The sequence below is a fragment of the Notamacropus eugenii genome, chromosome 2, assembly GCF_028372415.1.
Source record: "Notamacropus eugenii isolate mMacEug1 chromosome 2, mMacEug1.pri_v2, whole genome shotgun sequence".
Taxonomy (NCBI): Eukaryota; Metazoa; Chordata; class Mammalia; order Diprotodontia; family Macropodidae; genus Notamacropus; species Notamacropus eugenii.
In genome coordinates this window covers 243689335-243704181 of record NC_092873.1, presented here as the reverse complement: position 1 = coordinate 243704181, position 14847 = coordinate 243689335, and the positions used below count along the sequence as shown (strand labels likewise).

Sequence of the window (14847 nt, the reverse complement as noted above, 5' to 3'; positions counted from 1 at the left end):
CTATTTAAAAAAAAGAATTATAAAAAGACTCAAGCTACAAAACACAGCATTAAGTTGCTTATGTAATGTAAAAAAAACTATAGCTAGACTACAATTAAAAGGTTGGTCTAAAATAAAATAAGTGATTACAAATTTCAAACAACAAGGGTGGCAGTAATGATAACTGATAAAGAGAAATTCAGCTTACAAAAGACTGAAAGAGAAAAAGACATTACATAATGGTGAAAGGAAAAAGTAACATACGTAAAATTCTCAATTTCCAAGTACAAAACAATTTGACAGTTGTTTTAAAAAGACTATTAGCTGTATGACAAGAAAAATATATTTTTTAAATGTAATGATACTAAGGAATCCCAACACTTCAGAATGTGGCAAAGCAAATAAAAATATTCTTAACAAGAAATCACTTTTTGACTGCTCAGTATGTTCAAATCATTAATTATATGCAGAGATCTAAAGAGGAGAAGTAGAAAATACAGTCTTTTCAAGTATACATGGAATGCTCACAAAAACCTATTATGTTATAGGTAAAAGAGAACATTATATACAGTAACAGCAATGTTGTTTTAAGAACTTTGAACAATTAAGTAATTTTGACTATTATAAATACTTGAATAGACTACAAAAGACATACAAAGGAAGATTATCTGCATCCAGAAAAAGAATTAATAAGTAGAAGTATGTATAGAATGATTTTATATATATGTACATAATTGTACAGAATGGTAGCCATCTCTGGGGAAGGGGGAAGAAAAAAGCAGAAAAAAAGAAATTTACATAACTTTATTATATATTTAAAAGGAATAGAAAATTGTATATAATTGATTCGTAGTTTTAAGTGCATAATTTTTTTTATTCTACTATGGTATAGAAATGCTTATTTTATTTCATAAATTACAAATAAAATTTTAAAAAGAAACACTACATAAATTCAAAAATGGCAGAAATTTTTCAGACTACAATGTAATCAACAGGATTAAATAATACTAATAATAAATAATATCAACAAGAATTATAAAATACGTGGATAATGAAAAATAGTTTCTTAAATAATGGTGGGATAGTAAAAATCAGAAAATGATAGGTTATTTAAGTCAGTGACAACAATAGTGCCACATAGCCACATCTCTAGGTTACAGACAAAGCAGTTTTTATAGGCAAATTTATATTACTTGGCAGCCATATTAATGAAAAGAAACAGAGAAAATAAGCAAATTAAGATTAGATCTATAAAAATTAGAAATGGTTTTCAAGCAGAAGCTAGATGACCACTTAATGGAAATATGATAGGGATGAATTTTTGATGTAAGAGTTGGACTGGTTGGATAATGATGAAGTCCCTTCCAACTCTAAAATCTCATGATGGAACAAATCAGGAATTCAAAAGAAAGTTCAGAAGAGAGACAAAGAGATTATTAACCTAGGAGCCAAAATAAATATACGAGAAAATAATGTTGGACAATTGAATTGGTAAATAAAACCAGAAGTTGGCTCTTTGAAAAAGCCAATAAAACTGATGGACCATTAACAAATTTCATTTCAAAAGACAGAAAGAAAAATTGAAAACCACAAAGTCACAGATGGAAAAATGGAGGTCATTAAAAACAAAAGAAATTAAGAACATTATTAGGGAATGGTACAGACAACCATATTCTAACAACTCAGAGAATTTTGTAGCTGAGTAATTAAAGAGATCAATCTTAGAAGGGGGATAAAAGTCATCAAAGAATTACACACACACATACACACACACACACACACACACACACACACACACATTCACTCACTCATGAATAAAGTTTTGGGCCAGATAGTTTCACAAAAATGATAATGAAGATCATGATCATAGTAATTAACATTTATATAGCACCTATTATGTGCCAGGCACTTTGCTAAAAACTTTTTACAAATATTATCTCAGAATATTATTACAAATTATTATTACAATATTATCCTCAGAACAACACTGGGAGATGGGTAAGGCTCTTTTCTTATTTTAGAGTTGAATAAACTAATGCAACAGAAATTAAGTGACTTACCCAAGATCACACAGCTAGTAAGTGTCTGAGTCAGATTTAAGTTCAGGTCCTCCTAACTCCAGCCCCAGAACATTATCCACAGCACCACCAAGCTGCTCAGCTGCAAAATCTTTTAAAATTTTTCAAGAATGAAATAATCTCTATGGCATATAGATTAAAAGAGAGAAATGTGGAATATTATCTAATAGCTTCTCTGAGAAAATTTTGGTATTGATTAAAACAAATTTGCAATTTTTCCTCATGTCTATCAAATTGACAAAAATAATGAATAATGAAACTTGGTGCATGTAGGATTGTGGCAAAACAAGTACACTCAGTCATAATAGGTGGAATTGCAAACTTGTAGACTCTTTCTGCAGCACAAACTTGCAGTATACAGCAAATATTTGAAAAATAATTATATCCTTGGAACCAATAATGCCTTGTTGGAAATATGCCCTGTTTAAAGCACACTCCTCTTTCACCCCCACCTTTATAAATTAGAAGGGGTAGGTGACAAAGAGGAAAAAGTACAATGAACATAAATATACAATTAACAGTCACTACTATGAATGTGAATGAGATTAAATCATCCAAAAATAGAGGAAGGTAGCAAAATGGGCCAGAAATTGGAATCCAACAATGTTGTTGAAAACAAACACATTTGAAAAAAATAGATTCATAATTAAAATGAGGATCTAAACTAAAACCTACTACAGGAGTAGTAAGTTTGATCTCAAACAAGGTAATTGAAAAAATAGATTTGATTAAAAGAAATAAGAAAACCATATTATGTTTGCTTAAAAACACTACAGATAATGAATTAATGGTAATAACACACATGCAATTGATGACATAGCAATTAAGCATTTAATTTAAGCATTAAAGAAAAATTTAACCACATTACAGGGAAAAAATTGACAGTAAAACTTTAATAGTGGAAGAATTAAAGGCACTCCTTTTAGTTACAGACAAATCTAACTAAAAAATAAAGATGTTAAAACGTGCACATAATTTTAGAAAAGTTATATATGGTAATTTTTGGTTAAGAATAGAAAGAAGTAGTTCTTAAATATACATAGCACCTAGTACAAAAACTGAGCATCTCAATTTTAGGGAATAAAAAATTCTCAAATAAATGCAGAAAAGAAATAATAGGAACATAATTTATCGACCACAATGCAATAAAAGTTATAGTCAAAAAGTGGTCTTTGAAGAAAGGAATTTAAATTAATTATAATTCTAATAATTAATGGATAAAAGAACAAATGATAGGAACAATAAAAATGTTCATCAAAGAACATGACAATGAGACAATATACCAAAACTTTTGGGACAAACTTAAACCTCCTCGGAGTTGAGGGATATATCTCTAAACACTTTCTTCAACAAAAGAAGTTAAAGATCAATGAACTGTGTGTGCAACTAAAAAAACTTTGAAAGTACAATTTGCAAAAAAGCTAAACATCAAACTAGGGATTCTAAAATTAAAAGGCGTAACTAAGTTCAAAGTCAAAAAAAGTATACTGAATTGATCAATAAAAAAGCAGTTTTTGAGAAAATAAAATAAACTTTTAACGTATGACTTTTAAAGAGAGAGAAAGGAAAACCTAATGGTGCCAAAAGGAAAATTAACAACTGAAAATAAAATAAAAGAAACAATTAGAAATTACTTTCCCCAATTACATGCCAAAGTTAGATAACTTAGACAAAAAAAAATTTGCAAAAATATAAATTACCTAAATTAACAGAATAAGAAATTAGAAAAAGAAATCAAACAAGCTATAAAGGAACTCTTAAAGGAAGAAGAAAAAAAAATAGGACCAGATGGATTTACAAGCGAATTCTACCCAACATTCAAAGAACAATTAATTCCAATATTACATAAAATGCTTTCACAAAAATAAGAAGAAATTCTATCAAACTTCTTCTGTGGTCTTTTTTTTTCAATTATTAAACATTTTTCCCTTCCTCCCACCTCCTATTATTAACTGAAAAAAAAGGAAAAATATAGACCTTCTGTTTTATATAAGCACAATCAAGCACTACAAATTCCCACACTGGTTGTATCCAAGAATGTGTTTCTTATTCTGCATATTAGTCCATCATCTCTCTGTGACAAGACAGTCACTGTTTTTAATCAACCAACCAACTTTGTATATATTTTGCATTTATTTTAAATGTATAGGTGCTGCTTTTCTGATAGAATATGAGGTCCTTGAGAGAAAACCTAGGGGGTTGCTTTTGTTTTGGCCTCTCTTTGTATCTCCAGCTTAGCACAGTTCCTGGGACATAGGAGGTCCTTAATATGTGCTTGTTCATTGACTGATACAAAGAAAGGCAAAAAAAATCCATCTTCAAGAAACTTCAAGGGAGGTAGCATATAAATAAATAGGTACATACAAGGTACATTCAAAGTAAACTATCAGTGCTCTAGTAGTTAGCTGACAGTATGAAAAAGGCTTCCTAAAGGGGTGGGGGTGGGGGGAGGAAACATTTATGAGATTGATATATGACTTTTTCATTTCTTAGGGGAAATTTTCTGGTAAGAAGTTCTAGCTTATTCCTCTCTCTCTCTCTCTCTCTCTCTCTCTCTCTCTCTCTCTCTCTCTCTCTCTCTCTCTCTCTCTCTCTCTCTCTCTCTCTCTCTCTCTCTCTCCCTCCCTCCCTCCCTCCCTCACCCCTTAACCTCCTTCCTTCTTTCTCCTTTTCTTTTTTGGTGGTTATTCTTTTGCTGCTTTTGGTATATATCTTGCTCTCTTAAGATGATAAAGGGGAACCAGGTATAGACATAACCACTCAGACATCTTGAGGAAATTCTATCCACAATTTTGCAACTTTTTGGTGACAACCTGCTTCAGGGCCACTAAATGAAACGTGAATAGAGCAATGGCTCACACTGTTAATACTTTGCTATAATAAAAAAAAAAGCTGCTGAAATATTTTTATACATGTGGGCCCTTGTCTTTTTTATCTATTAGGGGTACAGACCTCTTTACAGATCTACCAACAGTTCATCTCCTTATATATCAAGTCTCTCCCCACTTCAATCTATCTTTGACTCAAGTTCCAAGATGACATTCCAAAAGCATAGGTCTGATGAGTGCCAGTCCTTATTACCTCCAAAGATACTAGAGTAGTCTGCCATTTCTATCTCTGCCTCATTTTACAGATGAGGAGACTTAAGACAAACAAGGTTAAATGACTTTCCCAGGGTCACAGAGCTACTAAAAATGTCTGAAACCATATTTGAACTCAATTCGCCCTGACTCCAGACCCAGCACTCAAAAAAACACCGCGCTATACAAAATCACAAAATATAAACCATAGAGTTTGTGGGGGGAAAGTGGGATTAGGGAAATAAGCTCAAAAACTTCACCAGTAACACATTAAAAAGAAGAATACATAAATGTCAAAATAAACAGTAGGAACAACAGCATCAGGCAGGATGCCCAAACAAGATGGAGAGACTGTATGTAACTTCAGGTCCTGACTGGATGCTATGGGGGGAAGGTGGGGGTTTGGGGCAGCTCCTCCCTCCATAGTTTCCACCACACCAGGAAATAGACAATAATAATGGCCCTTTACCTTGACAATGACCTGTGAAAGTGGATATCTTTTCCACATTCTTGCTGCTTCTCACAGGAGAAATCAAGGACTTGTTTTCCCTATTAGAAACTAAGGTTCTTAGGAACAGCGACTGTTGCTGTCTTTCTTTGTAGCATCAGTGCTCAACAAAAAGCCTGGTACATAATAAGCATTTAATAAATATTTAATGACTGACAGAGTGCAATGGTAATTTAAGATTAATGGTGGTTAGGGGGAAGAGTTAAAGATCTTCCCCACCCTTTAATAGGCCTCAATATCTTTTGCTAATTTCTACTGATGCACTGGATTAGAGGGTCCTGCCCTCCAGCTCTGAAAAGTGTACAAATAGTCTGAAGTGAGGTTTTACTTTGGGGCTTAGTTTTTGGAAGAAGGTTTGTGTGCCAGATGAGACTCTGGGAAGCAGCTACACAGACCCCCAGCTTTAAAAACCCAGATGTTGGTGCTTCTCTCTCTGGTAACTATGTATCTATGTAATGGTCAGACAGTTGGATCTGTCTGTTGATCTGTGATGTATGTGTTGCTTGTGGTCAGATAGCTGGAAGCCCTAGTTGATCTTTGTTTCTTTGTATTTGCTCTGAAGTTCAGGGTGCTGATTTTTTCCCCTGAACTAAGTGAATGATATATGTGCTTGATTAAAGTGATTGTTGACCCCTCGAAAGTTGCTTTCCTTTTAGAAATGCAGATCAAATAACCTGTACAGTAAGCCCTTTTGTGTATGCCAGGGTCCTTGCTGATACACAGAACACCCTAAATTAAGAACTGTTCACCAAACTAATCATATAATTGAAAAATAATTTCACTAATAAAAAGAGTAACATTGATACAACTACCAAAATTTGTGGCAGAGAAGGAACATCAGTCCTTAGAGGAAAATGTATATATCTGACACATATATTCACGAAAGAGAAACATAATGATCTAGGCACATAATTTTTAAAATTATAAAAATCAACAAATTAACAATCCTCAAAAGAAGTAAAAAAAGAAAATGTAAAAATGAAAGGAGAAATAAAAATTGCATCTGACCACAACCTCCTATCTCCCTCGGTCCACCTCCTACAAAATCTATTCTTCATACTCACCCTCTAGTCATTTACACCCTTCCCAACTTGAGATTTGCTTTCGTCCTTTTACAACTTCTATCCTATCTATAATCAACCAGTTTAATTATACATTGTCCTCAACCAGTCTGGAGTACAACTTGGAAAGGAATTACACATAGCTGGCCTAAGTGTCCTCCCTAGATGAAGGTTCTAAATGAAGCCATCCAATCACTCAAAGGGAGAGACCATAGCAGAGGGTACTTCCAATTCCAGGGCTGGGATAAGAGGTAGGATGTGATAGAGGAGTACTAGTACAGCTGAGAAAGGTATAAGAATGTAGTCTCTTGCCTTTTTAGCTTTGTTAAACCCTAATCCTAGACTATACCCACCATCTGCTTTTTTTGATTATAGTTACATGGCACTGACTACTGGTAAAGGAAATCTTACACCTATGACAGGCAGGTCCAGGTTTACAAATTTATGTTAGCTATTCTCAACTGTGCTGTCCCACTGTGACTGTTGTAAAACTTTTCTGCCCTCTAGCCTTCAAAAACACTTGCTTCTTCCCCTCTCTCCTCTCCTACCCTTTGTAGCAGAAGACCTTGCTTCTAACTTTATCAAGAAAACAGTAGCACTCCCCTTTATAAATACCCTCTTCTCCCCAATTCTACACCTCAAAAACTCACAAGATTATCTGCCACTTTCTTTTCCTTTGCACCAGTCACCAAGTAAGAAGCATCCCTTCTCTTTGTCAACACCAAACTTTCTGTTTCCATTCTTGATTCCATATTCTCCTGTGCTCAAAACTAGGAACTTGCTCTATCTACATAGGTTCTTCCATTTATCTTTAAGCATGGTACTTTAAAGTTCAATCTATTCCTATGTTACATAAATTGTTCTCAAATATAGAGAAAATAAAAGCACTTTTATCAAAATTCCTTTTATCAGACTGGTATGGTTATGCTTCCCAAATCAGAAGGGAAAAGACAGATAAAGACTATATCTCAACATCACTAAGTAATATTGGTGCAGAAATTTTAAATGAAATACTAGGAAAGAGACTACAACAATACATCAAAGACTATTCATTACTAAGTTGGATTTATGCCAACTATTCAAGGACAATTCAACGTCAGGAAAATTATTAACCTACTTAATTATGTTAATAAACCACACAAAAATCACATATCAAAAAATACTGAAAAAAACTTTTGAAAAAATATAGTATACATTTGTATTAAATATCCCTAAAAAGCATATGAATGAAAGAACTTATTCTCAATGTGACAAAAGCATTTATCTAAAACCAAGAGTTAATATTACTATTAATGTAGAAACCCAGGAAGGTTTCCCAAAAAAAATCAGGGCCCAATAAGAACCAAGACTGGCGTAATTCACACTATTATTTAACCTGTGCTAGAAATGGTAGCTAGAACAAATAGGAAAGGAAGGAAGGAAGGAAGGAAGGAAGGAAGGAAGGAAGGAAGGAAGGAAGGAAGGAAGGAAGGAAGGAAGGAAGGAAGGAAGGAAGGAGGGAAGGAGGGAGGGAGGGAGGGAGGGAGGGAGGGAGGGAGGGAGGGAGGAAAGACAAGTAATTTGCTTTGGCAAAAAGGAGGCAAAATTATACCTCTCTGCAGAAAATTTGATAACTTGTTTAGAAAACCTTAGAGAATTAATGAAAATGATTAAGACAATAACTTCAGTAAAGTACTAGGACACAAACTACTTCCACAGAAGGCGTCAATATTTCCATATATTAACAAAAGTCTAGGCAAAAAGCAAAGACAAATTCCACTTAATACAACTATAAATTACATAAAATCTGTGCGTTAACTTACCAAGACACATATAAGATTTCAATTTACATGCTACAAAACTACAAAATAATTTTTAAAGAAAAAAACTAGATTTAACTAATTGGAAAGATATTGCATGTGCACAGCTAGACCACTCCAATATAATAAAAATTATTTTATTACCTAAGTTAATTTGCATATTTAGTACTAAAATTATCAAATTACTAAGGAAATGCTTTATAGAATTAGATAAAATAATAATTCATATGTTGGAACAAAAGGTCAAGAATATTAAGGGAAATAATGAAAAATGTTTGAATGAAGAGGACCTAGCATTACCAGGTCTCAAACTACATTATAAAACAGTAATTATCAAAAACAACTTAATACTTTTTTTAAAAATAGAAAAGGACATCAGTGGAAAAGACAAGGTGAGCAAGAATTAGAAACACTAGTGGCAGAGATGGCAGCAGAAAAGGGAGTTGCCATGGCCAAAGAATTCATAACCAAGTAACCAATCACTTGATGATGCTTCTCTGTGTACTTAGTCTAAACCCCCCAAAAGAATCAACTTAGTTTATTGCCATAATCATGAGTGAAGACTTTCCTGAATGAAATAACCTATCAGTGCTTATGCACTATTGATATAACCTTCAAGAAACCACATCATCTCTGTGCCATAAAGCATCAGGGAAAGTTATTGCTGAACTTGTGGGACTTTTTAATTTAGTCAACCCACAATACTAAAGTGGGATCTTGTATTTGCTAAACTTGTCAATCAATTGTATGACTATGAAAACCACCTCTTCCCTTCAAGCCTTTTTTATTACGCGTACATTTAAAAAGCAGACTAAGTATCCTCATATCTTATTGAGGTATAAAGGTAGACCTATGAACAAGTGTTTGTTGATTTTTCAGTTTCCCTCTTTTGTTAATCATTCCATTCATTGAATATTTCCCCTTTTTCTGAATATCATTCCCCTCTGAAATATCTTCAACATAAATCCCAGAGTGCCTTCAAGATTGTGTTGCTTCCAGCATAGATTTCTTCTATGTGTCCTTGACATGGTCCAATTGCTCTAGCAGATCTCTTCTTCAGTAACATTTCGACTTCATCAAATAACAAAGCAAGCATTCCTTCACAATATTACTATCCCAATGCCTCTTTGTGGCATGGAGATCACCATGGGTTCTTGATAATATGCCAGCCAGAGCATATGCTCTGGGAGGTTTCTGCCATATTGGAAAGACTTCAAATACTGTCTTTATGAAAGATTATCCCTAGCTCATTGAGGATGAACCTCACCAAGTGCAAAGGAGACTTACCAAAGACAGACTAGCCACAGGTAATTTTTTAACAATGACAACACATGAAAGAACAATAGAAAAATGACCTCATTCCTGACTGGTCCTCTTCTGGTTCTTTGGTAATGGTGACAGGATGGAGGTAAAGAGGGCAGAGAATGCTGTGGTTCATGTAAATTTAAGACAATCTGCAAACACCAATCTAATTAATTTACTACTAGAGAAAATGAAGGACATCAACAATGACATTCTCGTTAAAAAATGAAAACAAAACTAAATGGTTAATTTAAATTTTTTCTCTTGTTTTTTAGCCATTTTTCATCTCTTTGATGTTTCTACTTATTATGTTTGTAAGCAATGTGAGAAATCCTACTTTCCTTTACTCCCCTGATTCTAATTCCTAGATCACTTCATATGTAGCAAAATAAAAGAACAGCTCGGGGTTCTCTTTGGAAAAACAAATACAGGAAGTGGCAAAGCTGGTTCCAAAATGTATACAAAGCAATAAAAAAAAAATAGCTAGTACTTAGATAATGTTTTAAGGTCTGCAAATTACTTGATAAAAATTATCTCATTTTATCTTCCTGATAACTTTGGGAGATAGGTGCTATTATTATTCTCATTTTACAGATGAGGAAACTGAGGCTTAAAGAGATTAAATGACTTGCCATGGAACACCTAGCTAGTAAGTGTCTAAGGGAAAATTTGGACTCAGGTCTACATTGTTTCCAAGTCTATCACACTCTCCACTGAGCCACCTCGCTACCACATAAACACCATCTGACTGTATACCTATCTAATCTTGCAGTGTTTATGATGAACATGAACAAAAAGATTACTGTGACAAAAAACTAAGGCTTATGTGTAACTGTCACAAAAGATGAAATCCATAAGGAACTTGATGAAATCATGCAAACCCAGTCACATATTTCATATATTCAGGGACTTCAATGGGAAGTTGAGCACAATGGAAAATGGCAAAAAAAAAAAAAACTTGGAAAACATATCCAAAGGATTGTAGACCATTCAAAAATCCCAGTCCTGTATATTACAAATACTTTCTTCAAGTCAGATGGAGCCAAACTTGGTGAGCAATAAATGGCATCACAAAAAAATAAAATTGACTACATATTAACAAACAGAAAATGATCTGTTTTTGTGTGGGAATCATTTCTGAATTGGTTGCCCCATGCAGTCAGAGCATCTACCAGTTAGAACATGAGTTAAAAATCAACAATATATTAGAGTGATATAGATGAAAAATGGGGGGGGGCACTTAGGGGATACAATGGCTACAGTGTTGGGCGTACAGTCAGGAAAACTCATCTTCCTGAGTTCAAATCTGGTCTCAGACACCTAGAAGCTGTGTGGCTCCAGGGTAAGCCACTTAACTCTATTAACCTCAGTTTCTCATCTGTCAAATGAGCTGGAGAAGGAAAAGGCGAGCCACTCTAGCATCTCTACCAAGAAAACCCTAAATGGGTTAACAAAGAGTTGAACACAACTGAAGTGATGCAACAACAATAACAACAAAAATGAGAAGAGATTACATGCAAGTAGTAATAGAGGAGAATAGCAAACAACCTGAGAGTAATGAAAAGCACTGGATAAAAGATGAGATAGCTCTAACCCCACCCATTTAAATAAGCTATTGACTCTGAAAATGGGAGATAACAGTAAAGACATTGATACTGATTTTGATTATCATCATTTATTTGAGGACATTAGCCAGTATAAAACAACCACCAGAGCAAGAGGGCAAAGAGAGATTTAAAAGCACTTTGGTCAATATTTATTCTCATTCCTCCCAGTTCCCCATCATCAGCTCTACCATCTAGGAGATGAAAAAGCAAAGTTTAACATCTAAGTGCTTTTACAAAACAAAAGCTTACATGGAACTGAAAAGACAAAAAATGGTGAAAAAAAGGTAATTGATTTGCCAAGAATTCTATAACAATCTGTTTTCATCAATAATAAATGCTGAAGTTTGTATATATGCACGCACGCGTGCGCACACACACACACACACACAAGACATTTAACACCTATACTTTCTATGGCAATTTCACTCATTGTTTGAACAACCCTCTACCAAACCATCTATTAAAAACTCTATTAATTTGGAACTATGCCCAAAGGGCTATAAAAATATGCACACCCTCTGACCCAGCAATACCACTTCTAGGGTTATATCCCAAAGAGATCATAAAAATGAGAAAACGACCCACATGTACAAAAATATTTATAGTAGCTCTTTTTGTGGTGGTCAAGAACTGGAAACCAGGGGGATACCTATCAACTGGGGAACGACTGAGGAAGTTGTGATATATGAATGTGGTGGAATACTATTGTGCTATAAGAAATGATGCACAGACAGACTTCAAAAATACCTGGACAGAATTATATGAACTGAGGCGGAGTAAAGCGAGCAGAACCAGGAGGACATTATACACAGTAACAGTCACAGCGTGCAAGGACTGTTCTTGATAGACTTAGTCCTCCACAGCAAGGCAAGGACCTAAAACATTTCCAAAGGACTCATGATGCAAAATGCCATCCACATCCAGAGAAAGAACTATGGAGTTGGAATGCAGAGCGAAGGAGACTATTTTCTCTTTTGCTATGTTTGGTTTTGTTTAGTTTTACTCATGTTTTCTCCCATTCATTTTAATTCTTCTATGCAACATGACTAATGTGAAAATGTATTTATTAAGAATGTATGTGTAGAGCCCATATAAGATTGCATGCTGTCTTGGGGAGGGGGGGGGAAAAATTTAAAACTTACAGAAGTGATTGTTGAAAATTGAAAGCAAATAAATAAATTTGAAGAAAAAAACCCTGGTAGACAACCAAAACACTCTTTTCCTTCAAAAGGGCTTACCAACCAATCCCACACAATGTAGCAGTTATAATCTTCATGACTTAAACTTTACCAGGTTGTGTTTAATCTTTCTTTCTGGATCCTCAGGAACTGTTTTGTTTTTGTTTGCTCATTGGGAAGGGAGGGTTTGCTTAATTAGTTTTACTTTGGTTTTATAATCAAAGATTTTTTTTTTTAATTTAGGGAAATTTCCAGGTTCATAGATATTCTAAGACTCTCAGAGTTCCTGAAAACTGGTCTCCTTAAAACCATGGCATATTGTATATTATAGATAAATAATACTTCCAGAACCTCTCACACCATGCTGACTGCACTCAGCTCTACTGGAGCCATCTTCTTTACTTGTTCCCCATCTGAAAATGGAATCTGTCCATACAGCCACCATAGGTTATGATAGTCTAGCTTCAACCTCATCTTGTTTGGTTTCAGGCCTATACCACAAACATTTCCTCAACATCACTAGTTATACTACTTCATATATAATTCCAACCCTTGCTTTCCAGCTCCCCAGATCCTATTCATGTATCATCATCCCACACTAGAATGTAAACTTCTTGAAGAAGTTGTTGTTGTGTTCATCCTTAGTTTTCGAAGAAGGCTATGACATCAGAGAAATGATGACATGACTGTGCAAGGTCACCAGCCTCACTTGCTCCTCCAGAGCCATCTGAATCCAGTGACCAGATATTCATCAGGATGACAGAAGACAGCCCAGGATGCATTGGGAGACCTTGGCCTTTTTTGGCAAAGGCCTGTTCAGGTGCTCACTTAGAGTGAGGTGATGCCCATTCAGTGAGTAGGTCTCTTTAAGAAGTAGTCAGGGAATGAATGGCCTCTTTAATGAGCAAAAGAAAAATATATAAGTAAATAAAGCTGGGAGGGAAAGAGCAACAGTTACTATTGATAATCACTCTGAAGCCAGGAGGGTCCAGAAAACAGCCATTAAGTAAGAGTTTCAGCAAGGACCTATTGTGCAATCCATGGGTTGCAGAGAAATATTTTGTATATGTATGCATGTATGTATGGGTGTGTATACATACATACATACACACACATATCACAGCAATAAGACTACCAAAAATTGCAAGAGTAATAGGCAAAGAAAAAACTAAATTACTACTTTCTGCAAATGATATGATATTATATCTTAGAGAATCAGAAAATTAACTAAAAACTAATTGAAATAGCTAATAACTTTAGTAAAGTTGCAGGATCAATCTATATGGGCCACTTTATCCTGTTGCTGAATCCATTTCTCTCCAGAAAGTCCAGGATGGCACAAACAACCTATCTTCTCAGATGGAGTTGTTCAGTAGTTTTTGGTGATGTCTGACTCTCTGTGACCCCGTGTGGGGTCTTCTTGAAGGTGGGGTTCGTACAGTGTCTAGTAAACAATAAGCACCTGATGCCTTAAACAGTTGAATAATATACATTTGAGCTATATACCTTATTATATGTATGCGATAATATATACCAATCATAGCAGCAGAAATATATATATATGATATTTTAAATATTTTGGTTATGTTCATGTATATTTTTATTTTTTTCTTTACATTGGAAAGGCCTTGAATTACCTTCAGACTCATAACTATACCCATTTTAGGCATAACATTAAGACATTACCTCCTAAAAGCATCATTAAATTTTTATAACTGAACCATAGAGTCACCATGCTCACCAAGTTACACTATGTACCAAGTTACACTATGTATCAAGTTACACTATGTATCAAGTTACACCATGACATCACTAAGCCAATCATGTGACATCAGGGCAGCTCATCCCCAGTTCCCATCTGACTAAAGATATTACCTACCTGAAAAGCTAGCGTATCACTTCCCTCAACTCTGTTCCCATTGAACTATCAGCCCTCTGTAACATTGTTTCACCTAATGCCATTTTTTAACGGAACTAATTCACAATGATATGGATAGGAAGCAGTACACCTGCATCATTACACACACACAAAGGGATTTTAGTAAATATTATTACTACAGTGACTGACCCTTCTCAATGAAGAATTGTATTCATTTTCTCAGACTTGCCTGCGCTGATTAATCCAGTCAGAAGTGATTTTTTTGACCTCAGCACCATTGTAGCACTTGGTTTTTTGCCTAATTGTATATTATCTACATGTATATTCCGTGAAAGACAGAGTAGTGTTATGGATAAAGAACTGACCTCTGAACCAG

The 14847-nt window shown here is 34.6% G+C and overlaps 1 protein-coding gene across 4 annotated transcripts in view; it reads right to left on the bottom strand.

The window, feature by feature from the left end:
• CCDC170 (coiled-coil domain containing 170) overlaps window positions 1-14847 on the bottom strand; it is a 106782-nt gene that overhangs the window by 13862 nt on the left and 78073 nt on the right. The window lies entirely within an intron of this gene.